At 44.1% G+C, this 15,336-nt stretch overlaps 1 long non-coding RNA gene across 1 annotated transcript in view; it reads right to left on the reverse strand.

Annotated features, from left to right (window-relative positions):
* Nucleotides 1-5,572: 5,572 nt before the first annotated feature.
* LOC145529126 (uncharacterized) overlaps nucleotides 5,573-15,336 on the reverse strand; it is a 125,792-nt gene continuing 116,028 nt past the window's right edge. The window contains exon 3 of the long non-coding RNA XR_014070941.1: nucleotides 5,573-7,318. This is a non-coding gene — a long non-coding RNA (uncharacterized LOC145529126). The remainder of the gene's footprint in view (nucleotides 7,319-15,336) is intronic.

Consider the following 15,336-nt stretch of genomic DNA (forward strand, 5'->3'; position numbering starts at 1 on the left):
TGAAGGTAAAGGGTGGAAATATTCATTGACAGCATTTACATTTCAAGTGTTATTGGTTTCTTGTGTTCAGCTATTTTTTAATAAATCTTTTTTCCTAGAGTTATAATTGATGGGTAAAATTGTAGGACATTTAAAGTGTGCAATGTGATGACTTGATATACATACACGATAATGTGAAAAAACTTCCCCCTCCTGTTGAATTAACATAGGATTTTGTTTTTTGAGGCTGGGTGAGACAATCACAAAAGTGTGCATTATGTAAACAGCTTTCCTAAAACAAAATGCTATACAATGGACCTGAGATTTGCTAACAAAATGTACCTCACACATTAAAAAGCCCTTTAGGAATCTGGAGAATGGTTCCTAATAGCAGAGTGAGCCATTTTTCTTGAATGAACTAGAGCAGCCAGTTAACCTTCTGAGTTACTTTCTGTTTCTCGGATTTCACATGCCTTTGAAGGAAACAAGATAGCTAAGGTAAATAAATATATTCAGGGACTACCTTCTTAAAAGTAATCCTGATTGTCCATTAGAGCGGTGTCAGTGCTGAATAAAATTAAAAGCAAACAAAGAGATCTGTAGTGCTAATTCATCTAAAATAGATCCTTCATGAAGGCACCTCCATGAGGTTATTACCACCCACGTTCAGATTCAACAGAGAAGAAAGTCGACAGGTAACATTTTTCATAGCTGATGAGTGACTCCAAATTTAATTTTATCCTGTGGCTAACTTTGAACTCCGCGTCTCATCTGACAGAACCGCTTTCCTCTCAGGGAGCATCAGAACGTCCCCGGGACTTTCCAGGGCAGCGGTTCCACCGTCACTTGTCAGTGTCACCTGTTGGCTCTGCTGGCTGACTTTCTGCCTTCACGGCCTGCTGTTTCCTTATCGGTTCAAGGCCACACAGGAAAGCTGTATTCTTTCTCCTTAGAGGCGATGGTTCAGGCTGGAAGGGAAGCCTGCCCATTTGTGGGTAAATACTTAGGAAAACTGTGTGGACCGCAGGAGACCCAGGGCATCTCTTGCCACCCTGGTCAACATTTGCAATAAGCTTGTTCAGACTTATCTCTGTCACATTACCATTAGCAACCGTGGTAGCAATAGTAATTTTTAAGCTTTTTTTTTTTTTTTTTGCTGAATTTAGCATTTTACCCACATTATTTTGTTTAATTCGCACAACCCTTCCAGAAGCCATCATTACGGGTGTTTTTCAAGCAAGGAAACTGATATTGAAAAAGGTCGAACAATTGTTTGGTTCACCAACCCAGACACTGGCAGAGTTTGCCAGTCATTCTTAGCTGAGGTTCTCTCTCCTTTGTGAATCTTTCCCTTTTCTTGTTCTTTACCTTATCTTGGGAAGATAAAGCACAATGCAAAGAGGGTTCAAATCCTCCAGCTTTTTCATGGTTCTGTATTCACCTTGACAATCTTTAAAGAATCAAACAAACTCCTTGTGTAGTAGAGTCTGGAAGACCGAGGACTCAGTTCTGAATGGATTTGACTGACTGTGTGATCTTCAGAAGGTCGCTTACCCTTGCCCAGCTGGTGTTCGCATTTCTAAGGACGAGGTTACTACCTTTGCACAGCCCACTTCTCAAGCTATTTCAGGAGGCCCAAGGAAGATGAAGTAGCAGAGAGTATTCTGCAAACTGTAAGGCGATGCACACAAGCTATTGTGATTTCTGCCCTGATGAAACCTCGCAACAGCTGTATCATGCTATATTTCTAAAAAGGATGCAGAGCGGGGTGGTCAGGCTAATATTATTCCACCTTTAACTAGATTACCCTCCCGTTGACCCTCCGCTCCTTTCCCAGGCATGTTGCTGATTTATCTTTTAAAAGCAAAACACTGGGTTCTGGCTTCTTCCCTCCTTCAGCTGCACTTGCCACTCCGTGCTGTCCTCCTGCGTGTTCTGTACAAGATGCAAGGAACGGGAACCAAGTGCAAACACCACCAATTAACACAGGCTTACCTCTCTCACAAGTGATGTTCCCCCTCCTTCCCCAGAGCTCAAAGGAGGCGAGATTTCTCCCCTAAATGTTTCTAAGCCCTGTGCAAAGATTCAGCTCTGTGATGCAGAGATTCTGAACTTAGAAAGCTGTGACTCTTTAAATGATCGAGCTTTTAAAAAATGATTAGTGATAGCCCAAGGATGTCACATAGAGAGGCTGCACAATCTGTTTACCTAAAGCTACCTTGTTGAGAAACTGTCTTTAACCTAATCCAGACTGGGAGAGAAGTGGTTTTCCCTCTCTAGGGAAATGGTCCTGGGCCCTGCAACTGTGTGGGTTAAGCTGGGATGGTCCCATTTCTAGCTCTGAAAGTCTCACATCCGGGAAAAGCCCTCAGCCTTGAGGATACGGGCTGGCCTGTGACCCCAGCACTGGGGCCCTTTGTCCCTCTGTTTCACCAGCTCCAAGCACAGCTTTCACTTACTGGTTATTTGCATGACGTCTTTTCTTTTTAAAACAGCATTAAAAATAAATAAAAACTCGGTATTTTTGCCCTTTCACAAAACACCGTCCCCCAGAAGCTGGGGCCCAGGGCTCCTTGGTGTCCTTCCCCGCGTCCCTCTGGGTCCTGCCGGCAGATTTTGTCATCCAGCCTCTTGGTGAAGGTTCAGCTGGTTTTCATGTGTGTAGCTCTCCCCGAACAATAAAGCAGAAATGTTTGTCATCCATAAAGTACAGCTGCAAGGAGCGCGTGGGAGTGATAATTGGATGACACCCAGGGAAAGGGAAAAACATGAGATGGGGGGGGAGCTTTTCAGGGAGGGTGAGGGGATGAGGCGTATTGTGGAAGGCAAGCCAGCAGCCCACGGAGGACGGAGTCCAACACGCTCCCTGGCCCCCGGCCCCCTGGGCTCCGCAGCGGCAGCAGCTGGCATCCTCCCGGGTACCAGCCCGGGCAGGTTCCAGCAGCATCCGCGGCCCGCGCCACACCTCACTGGCCAGCTCCCCTCCCCGGCTCGCTTTGGCAGCGGCAGCTAGCCTGAGGGGGAACCACATTTCTGTTTCCAAGTGGGCCACCGCGCTCGAGGAGGCCAGCCGCCTTTAACCCCTCAAAAAGACCCTCTGACAGTGGCCCTTTGATGCTGGGGCACTCGGCGCAGCCGCGACAGGCAGCTGTCAAGACTGCGCCTCTAGCAGAAAGACGGGGCAACAGGGATCGCGCTGAAAGAAACACCACTCACGTTTGATCCACTTTTTCCCTCCTCGTCCTTCCTGCTCTCAGATTCCTGTCCACAGTGGGAGAACTCAGGAGCAGAGGTAAACAAAGCAGCATTGATTCGCCCTTATCTCGGCCGGTGGGGTCCTCTTTCTTAGCGGATTGCTCCAGGAAAATTCCAAAGGCTTCAAAACCTTGCCACTAGCTGTCTAAGCTTTTCACAAAACAGCCCCAGACCATCCAAGCTCCCGGCAAAGATCAGGTCGCTGTATTTTCAACTGGTGTGAGGTGTGTGCGTGTGAATAGCGTGGGTTATTCTTCACCAAATCAGCGGAGGGTGCTAAGGGCCAGACTCTAGGGATGAAGGGCTCCGGCCACCTTAACTCTGGAAAAAGGCCTGAAGCAAAACCTGGAGGCCATGGTCTGTCTCTTGAGGAGGGCGATTTAAACAAGTGGCACTGGGGTTTGCAGAACAGGAGTCATAAAGTTAAAGGAAGAAAAGGGGGGTGATATTTGATTTCATCCTGCTAAGTCATCTTTTCTAAAGAAGACCAAACACGCTCACAGCCATGGGGAGGAGACACCTCTGTGCCCCCACAGAGGTACTGAGCTTTGGTGGTCTTGGACAGTTAAGTCTTGGGTCCCCAGCCCTTCCAATAGAGCATAGAAAAGACCTGCAACAAGTAGAAGGAAGACAGTCTGTGTGGCTCATGGAGGGTTCTAGAAAACTCCCCTCCTAGGGCATGTGCCCTCTGTTGTTGTTGCTCAGAAGCTAGATTGTGTCTGATCTTTGCAACGCCATGAACTGCAGCACACAAGGCTTCCCTGTCCTTCACTATCCCCTAGAGCTTGCTCAAACTCATGTCCATTGAGTCGGTGATGCCATCCAACCATCTCATCCTCTGGCACCTGCTTCTCTTCCCACCTTCAATCTTTCCCAGCATCAGAGCTTTGCTGGTGGCTCAGAAGGTAAACAATCTGCCTGCGATGCAGGAGACCTGGGCTCGATCCCTGGGTGAAGATTCCTTGGAGAAAGGAATGGCAACCCACTCCGATATTCTTGCCTGGGAAATCCCATGGGCAGAGGAGCCTGGCGGGCTACAGTCCATGGGGTTGCAAAGTGTCAGACACGACTGAGAGACTAACACATGTGCCCACCGCAGGAGCATAAAGGTTGACCAAGGCTCCGGACACTCTTCTCACAGCCTGGGGTGTAATTTTGTCCCCAGACCAGGGTTTCTCAGCCTGGCACCCTTGGCATTTAGGACTGCATCCCTCAGGGACTGTCCACTCTGGCTGCACTAACCAAGTGCCACAGACTGCGGGGCTTAAACAGCACATTTATCCTCCACGGTTCTGGAGGCTGAAGTTCAAGTTCAAGGCACCAGCAAGCTTGCTCCTGGTGAGTGCTTCCAGGTTTGCAGTCCGCCATCTTTTTGCTGTGTCCTCATGCAGCACAGAGAAATCCCCTCCTGTCTCTTCCTGTAAGACATCGATCTTGTTCACGAGGGTGGAGCCCTCAGGGCCTAACGAAAAGCTCCCAAAGGCCTCATCTCCAAATACCATTACCTTGGGATGTAAACTTCAACTTCAACTGGGGCTGGGGACACATTCAGTACATAACAGGGTCCTCTAGAGAGAGCAAATCAATGGGATGTAGATATAGAGAGACTAGATATCGCAATATAGAGAGATAAAATATATGGAAAGATTATGTATAGTTATAGCATTGCTGCTGTTGTTTAGTCTCTATACTGTGTGCAACTCTTTGGAAGCCCATGGACCATAGCCTGGCAGGCTCTTCTGTTCATGGGATTTTCCAGGCAAGAATACTGAAGTGGGTTGCCATTTCCTTCTCCAGGGGTCTTCCAGACCCAGGGATTGAACCTGAGTCTCTTGCATCTCCTGAACTGGCAGTAGAAATATATATAAACTAGGAAACACACATATTTTCTCCCGGTATTCCCACCCATTTCCATTCTGGGAAGCCTTTTTTGCTCTTAAGACCTTCAGCTGCCCTGATGACTCCCACACTGACCTGATGACTTCGCACCTGATGATTCCCACACCTGATGACTCCTGATGGAGGGTAATCCACTTGCAAGTCAACTGATGATTGATTGTGGATGTTAACTACATCCACAAAACACCTCCATAACCACACCTAGTGTCTGGTCCAGTGATCAGGTTCTGAAGCCTAGCCAAGTAGATACCTATGAGGGATCATCACCGAGACCAGCTGGTAATCCTTCTTTGAGGAGGCTGTTCTGTGCATTGCAGGATGTTGAGTGGAGTTCCTGACTTCTCTCTAGATGCCAGCCTGCACCACTTCCTCTAGACCTGCTGAACAGCAATGCCTCCAGGTATTACAGACAGTCTTGAAAGAACCACTTTCATATAAGTACATATACTTTTTTGTATTTTTGGCCGTGCTGGGTCTTTGTCGCTGTGTAGGCACTCTCTCCGTTGCTGTGCTTGGACCTCCCATCGCAGAGTCTTCTCTTGTCGTGGGGCACACGGGCTCTAGGGCACAGCTCAGGAGTTGTGGCGCACGGGCTTAGTTGCTCCAGGGCATGTGAGATCTTCCGGGATCAGGGACTGAACCCATATCTCCTGCACTGGCAAGCAGATTCTTTACCCAGTGAGCTGCCAGGAACGTCCCGGAAGCACTTTCCTAAGCCACAGGGTGAAGACCTTGGCTTCATGTGTCCGTCCCCTACAAACAGCTCTGCGTTCTCCAAAGCTGGATATAGAGAACCCGAAGAGTAACACTTGTGTCCCCAGAGCCTCCTCTTTTCACTCTGTTGCTATCTCAACACACTGAAGGTTAAGGAGCTTAATTAATATTCTTAGAGTGGGCTGGACAGCTAACACCTCTGATGGGAGCTGTCTCACAATGAATAGAATATGACAGAGTTCTCTGTTCAGGTGCTGTCTAGTACTCTTACTGGAGTGAATGACTTTTCTCCTAAAACACGGAATTAAAAATGAAATAATAATGTAGCCAGATAAGTTTGTCCCAGAAGTCTCAGTTAACCCGTTCAAACTGGGCACTGCAGTTGAAAAAGGGTGTCTCCACCAAAAATTCTGGATGAACTTAATATCACAATTTTGATATTCCATTGAACAGAATATTTTTACTTACTGAAGATGTAAAAATAGCGTTGAGCTTGATATAGATGAAGGCAATTTGACAAACACTCATTTATCCTAAATTATAGATCTTTTTTCCTTTTTTTGGTGCATTGCTATTAAGAGATTTTTATATGTACCCTAGGAATATATTTAAAAAAATTGTCCTGTGCTCTTGCAACCATCTGGTATGAAATAACACATGGATGCAAACTGCTACTTTAAGCACTGAATGCATTATCTATAACCAAGCATGATTATCTACCACATTGTTAATTTCCTGCTGTGCTGGTGTAATTCCGGTATGTTCTTGGTTGTGTGCGACCATATAGTACCTTACAAGCAGCTCCCATACGTTAAAAAGAAAAAAAAAGAGTAGAGTTCTTTAATAGTACTTTAACCACAAAGTTCTGGATTGAGACATGCATACCCCATAAGGCTAGTAAACCATCATTTGTAAGTGACACATGCATATTTGCTTAGTTGCTTCAAGAAGGCGAAAAAAAAACATCCAGTTTGGAATTTTGACCCAGTAAGCATCATGGCAGGATATGGAAATTTCTCCTTGGCATTCTTTTTTGTCCGTTAAAAAAGTATATAACTTTTTTTTACTGGTCTCTTAAAAGGAAGACATCTTCTGTCTGATTTACAGTGTGGTCAGCGAAGAATCAGACGCTGAATGTGATTATTGTAAAGTGCCCCAGACACTGGTATTCCTGGGCCAATAAACTGTTCCTTTTGCTAATTAAGACATAAGATGCCTGCGTAGACCCAGGTGGAAGCAAAATTTGGGGTTCATCTCTGAAGGAAGGATTCTTCATTTTCTCTTAAACCACCTAGATGTTAACTTGAGCTACTTCCCAAGGACAGAGTGGGTGATGACAACTTCTATCCTCTTCCGAATGTTTAAAGAGAAATGGATCTCACGGGCGAGGGAAGGAGCAGCCAAGATGTTGAAGGATTTTTTTTTTTCATCCTTCCTTTTAATCCTCTCTGTGTGGCCCTTTTCATCCTGCCTTAAGACAGAAATGAAAATGATTTATGTATCTTTAGGCACTGAGTCAAACACAAATACATGCCCTGCATCAGTTAACTCGTATCGACTCTCCCAGGTTAGAGGTTAATCTTACACACTTGATGATAAAACAAAACAATAAAATAAAAGCAATACACTTCATAGGAACGTGTCACAAATTAATAATTCATTCTGAGCCTTGGAATTACATAGCCCTGTAGTATTTAACTTGGGAAATCAGAAAAGTACGGCCCCACCTCTTCTAAGAATTTACATTCTAGCAAACTACGCTCCTGCTCCTGCTCAGTCGCTAAGTCCTGTCTAACTCTTTGCAACCCCATGGATTGTAGCCGACCAGGCTCCTCTGTCCCTGAGATTTCCCAGGCAAGAATACTGCAGTGGGTGGCCATTTCCTTCTCCAAGGGATCCTCCCTACCCAGGGATCGAACCAGCTTCTCCTGCATTGGCAGGCGAGTTCTTTACCACTGAGCCATCAGGGAAGCCTCCTGACAAACTATGCTTTTCATAAAATTTAGCTGAAACATTTAACCTCATGCCCTTCCACTCCCCACCCACCCAAAAAACAGGCTGTGACTCATTTTGCATGAGCCACATGATGGCATGTATTTTTCCCCTAAGGAAGCAAATAACCTTTTGTGATATGTTTGTGAATTCATCATAGCTTGATGGTGAAAGGAAAACATATGGATTAGTGTCTTCTCATTGGCATTCCCACATTCCTCTCAAAAGAACCATGAAGAGTAGATACAGTTATTGCCACCGTCAGTAGAGAAACTGGGGCTTGTCAAGGAATGGACCAGTCACGAGAGGAGAGATTTGAAAACTTATCTGATGATCAAACCCGTCATCTTGGCAATCATTAGGTATGTTCTGCAGCTCTTTAAGATGTTTGATTAGTGAGTGAGCTCTGGACAGTTTTACCCTCACAGCTCCAGTATTCTCCCAGTCTGGGCCAGAGGACATTGACTGTCACTCTGCCTAACAGATTAAGGTATTAAGTATCTATTATTAAAGGTCTCAAAATGACAAGAGACCATGATGGCTTGGAGAGATACATACAGAAGAGACAGTGTGAATTAAAGTGTCTTTCCCAAGGAGCCTGAGAAACATGAACCCATTCCTGGTCAATAGACCTTATCTGATTTGCTTTTTTAAACAGACATCCCATTCTGAGCTGTTTTACAGAATACAGTGAGTGCTTACCTGGACACCGGTTTATTAAGATGAGTCACTGAATTACAAGGCATACAGACGAAGGAAAACTCGAGTCGTTACTACACCCATTCAAGCGCACCCCACTCTCTCATTCACGCACATGTGCTAACCCAACAATTTCAATCCTGTCTCTCATTTTACAGCCTTAATCATACACTCATACACATGAGCACACCAGCACCATGAGTGCTGGAAACCTCTTTGTTCTCCTCCTTGTTGGGTTTCTACCATTCCACCAGTTCCTGGCATTTAATGTAAATTCAGTAACTATTTACCAAATGAATTCATTAACAATGGACCCAGAGGTGAATCAATCGGTTTTATGGAGATTTAAGATGCTTCTTAGATGACTGTTAAAACTACGTTTCAAAGAATTGATAGATTGAGAAGAATTGATCCTTTGAAAATATCAGACAAGTGTACTTAAGATTTATCGCTGGCTCGAGGAGAGACTAAAACAAATTAGACTCGTTACATGAATGCAAGGATAAATGGAAATATATGGGAAGGATTATTCATACAGCATGAGTTCTCCTGAGCGGGTTGCACCATAGGCCCAGGCCTACCTCGTAAATGAAGAGTTGGCTGAAGTAAAAGGAAAGATAAGGAAAGCCTTGTAGTCCTGCCAGTTTCCCCAACACCGCCTCACCATCACCTACTGTGTCACACATAATTGGCTTAGGAGACATGGAAGGGGAGAGGTTCTAATTACAGAGCAGGTGATGATGCAAAAAATAATGACTCCAGAGCCTCTTGCATTGTGTGGTTTCCATTTTATGGTTTTAATAAAGAGAATGTGACATTCATCACAGCCACATCCAAATTCCTTCAAGATGATAGAAACGTACCACAACCTGACACGCCAGAATTTCGCTCGGCCAGCCTGTGTACCTGTGCTCCCGCCGAACCCCTGGCCTCTCCCTTCCCTGCCATGGATTTCTTCTCTGTTTTAAGCTATGTCAACCATCTCATTGCATTTATGGTTCTTAAGCATACAGTTCTCTGACTTTGTTTCCTCCCAATCCTTTATTACTTCTAAAATATTATTACCCACCCAATTTTCTCTATTTGTCATCTTCCAACTAGTTCATGGTTCCTGTGTGCCTTGCCAGCGTCCTAGTGGGTACAGATTCTAAGACTGTACCTCTTCGACAAATTCCTGCAAGTCATATTCCTTTCATAAGGTTTTATGTGATAATAAAGTCATTAATTCTGAAACCGTCTTATTTTTCCCTCTATTGCCTCTTTCTCTCTTAATGTCCCTGCCTCTAGGCTTAAATATCCCGAGTGGCCTTGTAAGTATTCTTTTTCCCCCGAGTGTCTTATTGTTCAGGGCATCACCCTGAAAAGAAGAGCTCAACTTCCCTTTGGCTCCGTGCTCCCCCTCAAGACTGAGCAAGAAGTAGGAGTGAACAAACGCAGGAGATATTCAATTTATCAGGAACTTTCTGGCAAAGGAGCCATGATCTGGGACAGTGAGAGTATAGAATTCCTCTCTGAGGACCTTTAGAGTTGGGAAAAAAACTCAAAATATCTGGAATAATTTATGTGGGATGCAGTGGAGCAGCAAAAACTTGGGGATGCTGTCTCTATTTTCACAGCTTTCTAGAGAAGTATTGCAAAACACAGCGCGTTCGTACTATAGAACACCCACTGATGACACAGGTCTCAAACTCACTCTTTTGTAAAAAAATAAAAATTTCAGTCTGCCCGGAAATTGAATGGGAGATAAGGTACCTCATGTTTTCTCAAATCTGACATTTCCTATAAGGATGAATATTTTGCGAAGTAACGATTCCAGGGCTCTAGGTCTGAGATCCCTGCTTCTTTTCTGCCTCATTCCCCACAAACTCATCAATAAGCCAGGTCCCTCTTCCCAAAACTATCCTGCCAGATAAAACTTCCACAGTCAAATGACACTCTGATTCAGAAAATATATGAAAATGTACATTGCTTAACGTTAAATTAAAAAGCATGTTTGTTCTTTATATGAGTGCATTCTAAATCTTAGGGTCTTGGTGAATTCCAAAAGCTAGTGTGCTGAAATGCTGGATCACACTCTTTAGGAAGAGCCAAATACAAGCTTTACAAAGCCTCCCTGCTTGCTAATGGCTTTCCTGATGGCTCAGACAGTAAAGAATCTGCCTGCAATGTGGGAGACTAGGATTTTATCCCTGGGTCAGGAAAATCTCCTGGAGAAGAAAATGGCAACCCACTCCAATATTCTTGCCTGGAGAATTCCATGGACAGAGAAGCCTGGTGGGCTACAGTCCATGGGGTCACAAAGAGTAAGACACAACTGTGAAACTAACACTTTCACACGCTTGCTAATATATTTGATTTATTTAATTGCAACACACAGCAGCTGCCTCGATCATCAGAGCCATGGAAGGTCAGGAAACACTAAATTCAGGGTCCAGGAGGGTATTAGGTATAAACGCAAGCCATCCTGGTGGAAAAGTCTGAAACAGTCAAAAGTATGGGATTGAAGGAGAGAAGCTGAGATTGTGGACATTCCCAGCATAACAAGATACAGAACCCCTGGTGAAGCTGTAATTTAAGGAGACACCCTCAGAGGTCACACAGTCCCACTTCCTGCTCATTCACAGATCGACCAAACCCAAAACTTGGCTAAGGCTGGGATTCTCTCCCCACCTCCTCCCCAGAATCAGAGTTAGTTTCATGGCAGAGAGAGGACAGGAAGCTGCATCTCTGGAAATGTAATCAGGAACTCCTTCAGCTGCTCTACCACGACTCTTAGAAGTGAGGAAGGTCTCCTTTGGAGGGAGAAGACTTCCGTGGTTTCTTTAAAAGGCCAAGTGTGTACTGTGGACTTGAACACTTACAGTTCACTTCTGAAAAACCTCTCTAGCTACAAGCATATACCCAGGTTGCATCAAAAGAACGGAAAAGGACCATCTCTCTAACTGACTTCCTGCAAAGCAAAAAGTTTGGGCTTTATTTATAAACCCTAAATTCCCTTTGTAAGCCAGAGTCTTTCTCAGTACCCCTAGTTGGGAAAAAATATGACTTTAGTCCTTTAATTATGAATTAACCTGGCATGGGAACTCACTTGCTTTTTATGACTGAAATAAAGGTAGCTAAATTTTTATTGCCTTAATTGTTCTAGAATAGTAGCCAGTACAAAATAGCACAAAATATAATTTTCTAGATTGTACTCCCTTCCTTTGATTGATTGTGCTCAGGTCTGAGACATTTCAAAAGTGCTTCTTTATTGCTTATTTCACTGATTTCCATTTTGGGTTACAAATTAGAACACACACCCCCACCACACACACACATAGCATATGCTTGTGTAATTATAATTTCTTGGTCCATAATCTCAAAATAATTTTCTAATTTGAATCAGAAGCTACTAAATTCAAAACTAAGAAGGGTGGTGGAAAAAGGAAATTAAAATTGTTTGAGCCTTTCCATTCAATGCAAAGTGAGGATTTGGAGGACAAGTCAGCTGTATTCAAGTAAAATGCATGTAACAGCAAAGTTTGCCCTCTAGGTATACAGCTGTAAGAATTTTTCCAAGTACACTGTAGCATAACCAGCCCCACAGTTAAGATCTAGAAAGTTCTCTCATATCCCTTTACCTCTCTCCCCAGCCTCTGCTCTTGGTAAACACTGATCTGTTTCCTGTTCCATAGATTTGCCTTTTCCAGGAGGTTGTATAAATGAAGTCGCAGGATTTAGCCTTTGAAGCATGTGTGGTATCAGAAGAAACGGGTGTTTGACAAACTCTGGGAATCACAGGCGGCAGAAAAGGGAGATTCTGGAAAGGAAACTAAACAGTAGTGGACAGATAAGTGGAGTGCAAACATTTTATCATTTAAACAAAGGGAGGTGGACATGGCAAGAAGAATGGAAGGAACAGAGACTGTGCTAGAGAAAGAGATAAAATAGTGGGAAGGGGGGGGACGGAGATGGGGGAAGAAGGCAGAGGGGAGAGGAGGGTGGGGGGCAAACCCCCATTTCCCAATTTAGGCAAATCTTTCACAAGCTACATTTCTCCCTTTCTCTGAACACCCATGACATGTTCCTTGTCTTTTTTATGGTTCCCAGGTAGCCTCAACTAAATTATGGAGTCCCCCTCTGTGTGTTGACCCTCACTAACAGCCATGTGAATCAGAGTTTGGATGACTCATCTGCTCAATCAGACTCTAAAGTCCTAAATGGCAAGATTTTTAAAAATTTGCCTTTGTATCCAGTATAATGCTAGCACAAGTCCCAGTAGGAGGATGCTTAGCAATGCTTATCACCTGTCTGAATAAATGAATTGATCAATTAAAGATGCAGACAGAAAGCCTGCTTTAAAAAGCAAGCTTGCACCAGATTTTCAGAGTCCATGTCATTATAAATGTATATAGAAGATGGATGGAGAAGTTGTGATATCTATGTATAATGGAATAATATTTAGCCATGAAAAATGAGGAAATTCTACCATTTGAGCACAAGTACCTTGAGTACCTTGAAAGCATTATGCTAAGTGAAATAAGTTGGAGAAAGACAGATACTGCATGATCTCTTTATATATGGAATCTAAAACAAAAGCAAACAATCTCAGAGAAAAAGAGCAGACTTGTGGTTGCCAGAGGCAGGGTCTGGGGGGAAAAGGGAATTGGACAAATGTGGACATAAAGGTACAAACTTAAAGTCATATAGGGATGCAATGTGCAATTAACACTGCTTAGCAATACACGAGAGAAACACTAAGAGTTTAAACCCTGAGACTTCTCACCACAAGGAGAATTTTCAATCTTTTTTTCTTTTCTTTTATATTGTATCTATGAGATGATGGATGTTAGCTGGACATATTGCAGTGATCACTTCATAATATACTTAAATCAAACTATCATGCTGTACACCTGAAACCTATATACTGCTGCAGGTCAATTACTTCTCAATAAAACAATGGGAAACAAGATTTCTCAAACCCTCCACCTTGCTTAATCTTTCTCCTCTTGGTCAATTTCTGTCTCATGTAAACATTCAATAACTGTCAAATCAGAACACAGTAGAGAGGGATAAATACCACACATAGATAAGTACATCTCTGAGAAAATTGAATCATTATGGTTTGTGGACTATGAAATTATGTACCACCACCAGGCATATGCCATGGAGCTCCATGCAATGCCTTTCCAATAAGGCGTCATTAACTTCCAGAACTCGGTGAATGGAGCCCACTGCAGATGGCCATTTGTTTTGATGTTCTCCAATTACATTGTATTATCGATGCGTTCATGGAAGTGATGCCACTGACTTACCATCCGGTAGCCAGGCGCTAGAGCCTTCAGCTCATAGATGGCTGCATGTCATGGGCTTGGAGTGATAGTCTGCAAGCCAAGGAACACCGAAATTGACAGCAGCCACCAGAAGCTGGAACGAGGCAAGGAAGGAATCTCCAACCTCTCCTCCTTCAAAGAGAGCGAGACCCTGCCGACACCTTGATGTCAGACTTCTAGCCCCCAGAACTATGAGAAAATACGCTCCTGTTGTGCTAAGCCACCCAGTTTGTGGTACTTTGCTCCTGCAGATCTAAGAAACTAAGAGAATTCACCACAGAAAAGCACTGAAATCATGATGTGACCATGGACACAGTGGTGGAACCACTGAAGGAACAACTGCTACAACTGTAGCAATATTGTATCAATCACATATCAAAGAAAGTGTCTCAGCTTTCAGACAAGAGGGAAAAATCCTGCAAACAGGATGGCACGGATCTTAGCATAATTTTTCACTGGTGAAATCAGTACTATACACGAAAGAGTTCCAGAGCCCACTGCCTTTGCATGAGGTGTAAGATCCAGCAGGCTGGTAACCGCATGCAGTCTCATGCCTGGAGCTGATTTGGGCCATGTTTTAAGTCCCCATTTCCTGTCGCATTCTCTGTCCCCTGCCCCCACTCACCACTTTGCCCCTACTCACCTCATCTTCCTCCTGCTCCCCCGATACCAACTACAAAGAGAAGACTTTTTCTGATCTGCCTAGAAGTTTGGTCAACCCTGCCAGATACAATTGCATTCATCTCAGAATTAGCTTTCATGCCAAGGGCTTGTCAGAATGTGTAAGACAGAATGGAGGTGCCTCTGCACTTATAAATATCTCCATGACATTTTTATTTTTATTTTTTTTCCTGCTTGCTAATAATGCCTTCCCTTTGGGAGGATTTCCATCTGATAACTGCTTTAATCATCATTACCCATGCTATGGAGAAGGAAATGGCAACCCACTCCAGTCTTCTTGCCTGGGAAATCCCATGGACAGAGGAACCTGGTGGGCTCCAGTCCACGGGGTCGCAAGAGTCAGACACAACCTAGCAAGAAAACCACCACCACCACCCATGCCATAGGAAGACGAACACAAAATGTGGCTGCGATAGAAACACTCAATCTGTAGTCACAAATACTCGTGGCCCCTACCACATACAAGTCAAATTGCTGGGGGGTTCCCTGACCATTGCTGAATGACCAAAGTCAGGGGTCAGCTCACAGAGGCGACCAGAACTTCACAGATGCTGCGCTCCCGGAGTTGACATCACCTGCTTTTTCTTTCCTTCCCCTCCCAATTGCCTGACTCTTCAGCTTTTTAAGTTTTTTTGTTGTTTTTTTTTTAATGTGGACCATTTTTGAAGACCTTACTAAATTTGTTACAATAACACTTCTTCTTTTCATCCTGATTTTTTGGCCATGAGGCACATGGAGTCTTAGCTCTCCCACCAGGGATCGAACACGCATCCTCTGCACTGGAAGAAGTCTCAGCTGCTGGACT

The sequence above is a fragment of the Giraffa tippelskirchi genome, chromosome 12, assembly GCF_054371585.1.
Source record: "Giraffa tippelskirchi isolate mGirTip1 chromosome 12, T2T-mGirTip1v1.2.pri, whole genome shotgun sequence".
Taxonomy (NCBI): domain Eukaryota; kingdom Metazoa; phylum Chordata; class Mammalia; order Artiodactyla; family Giraffidae; genus Giraffa; species Giraffa tippelskirchi.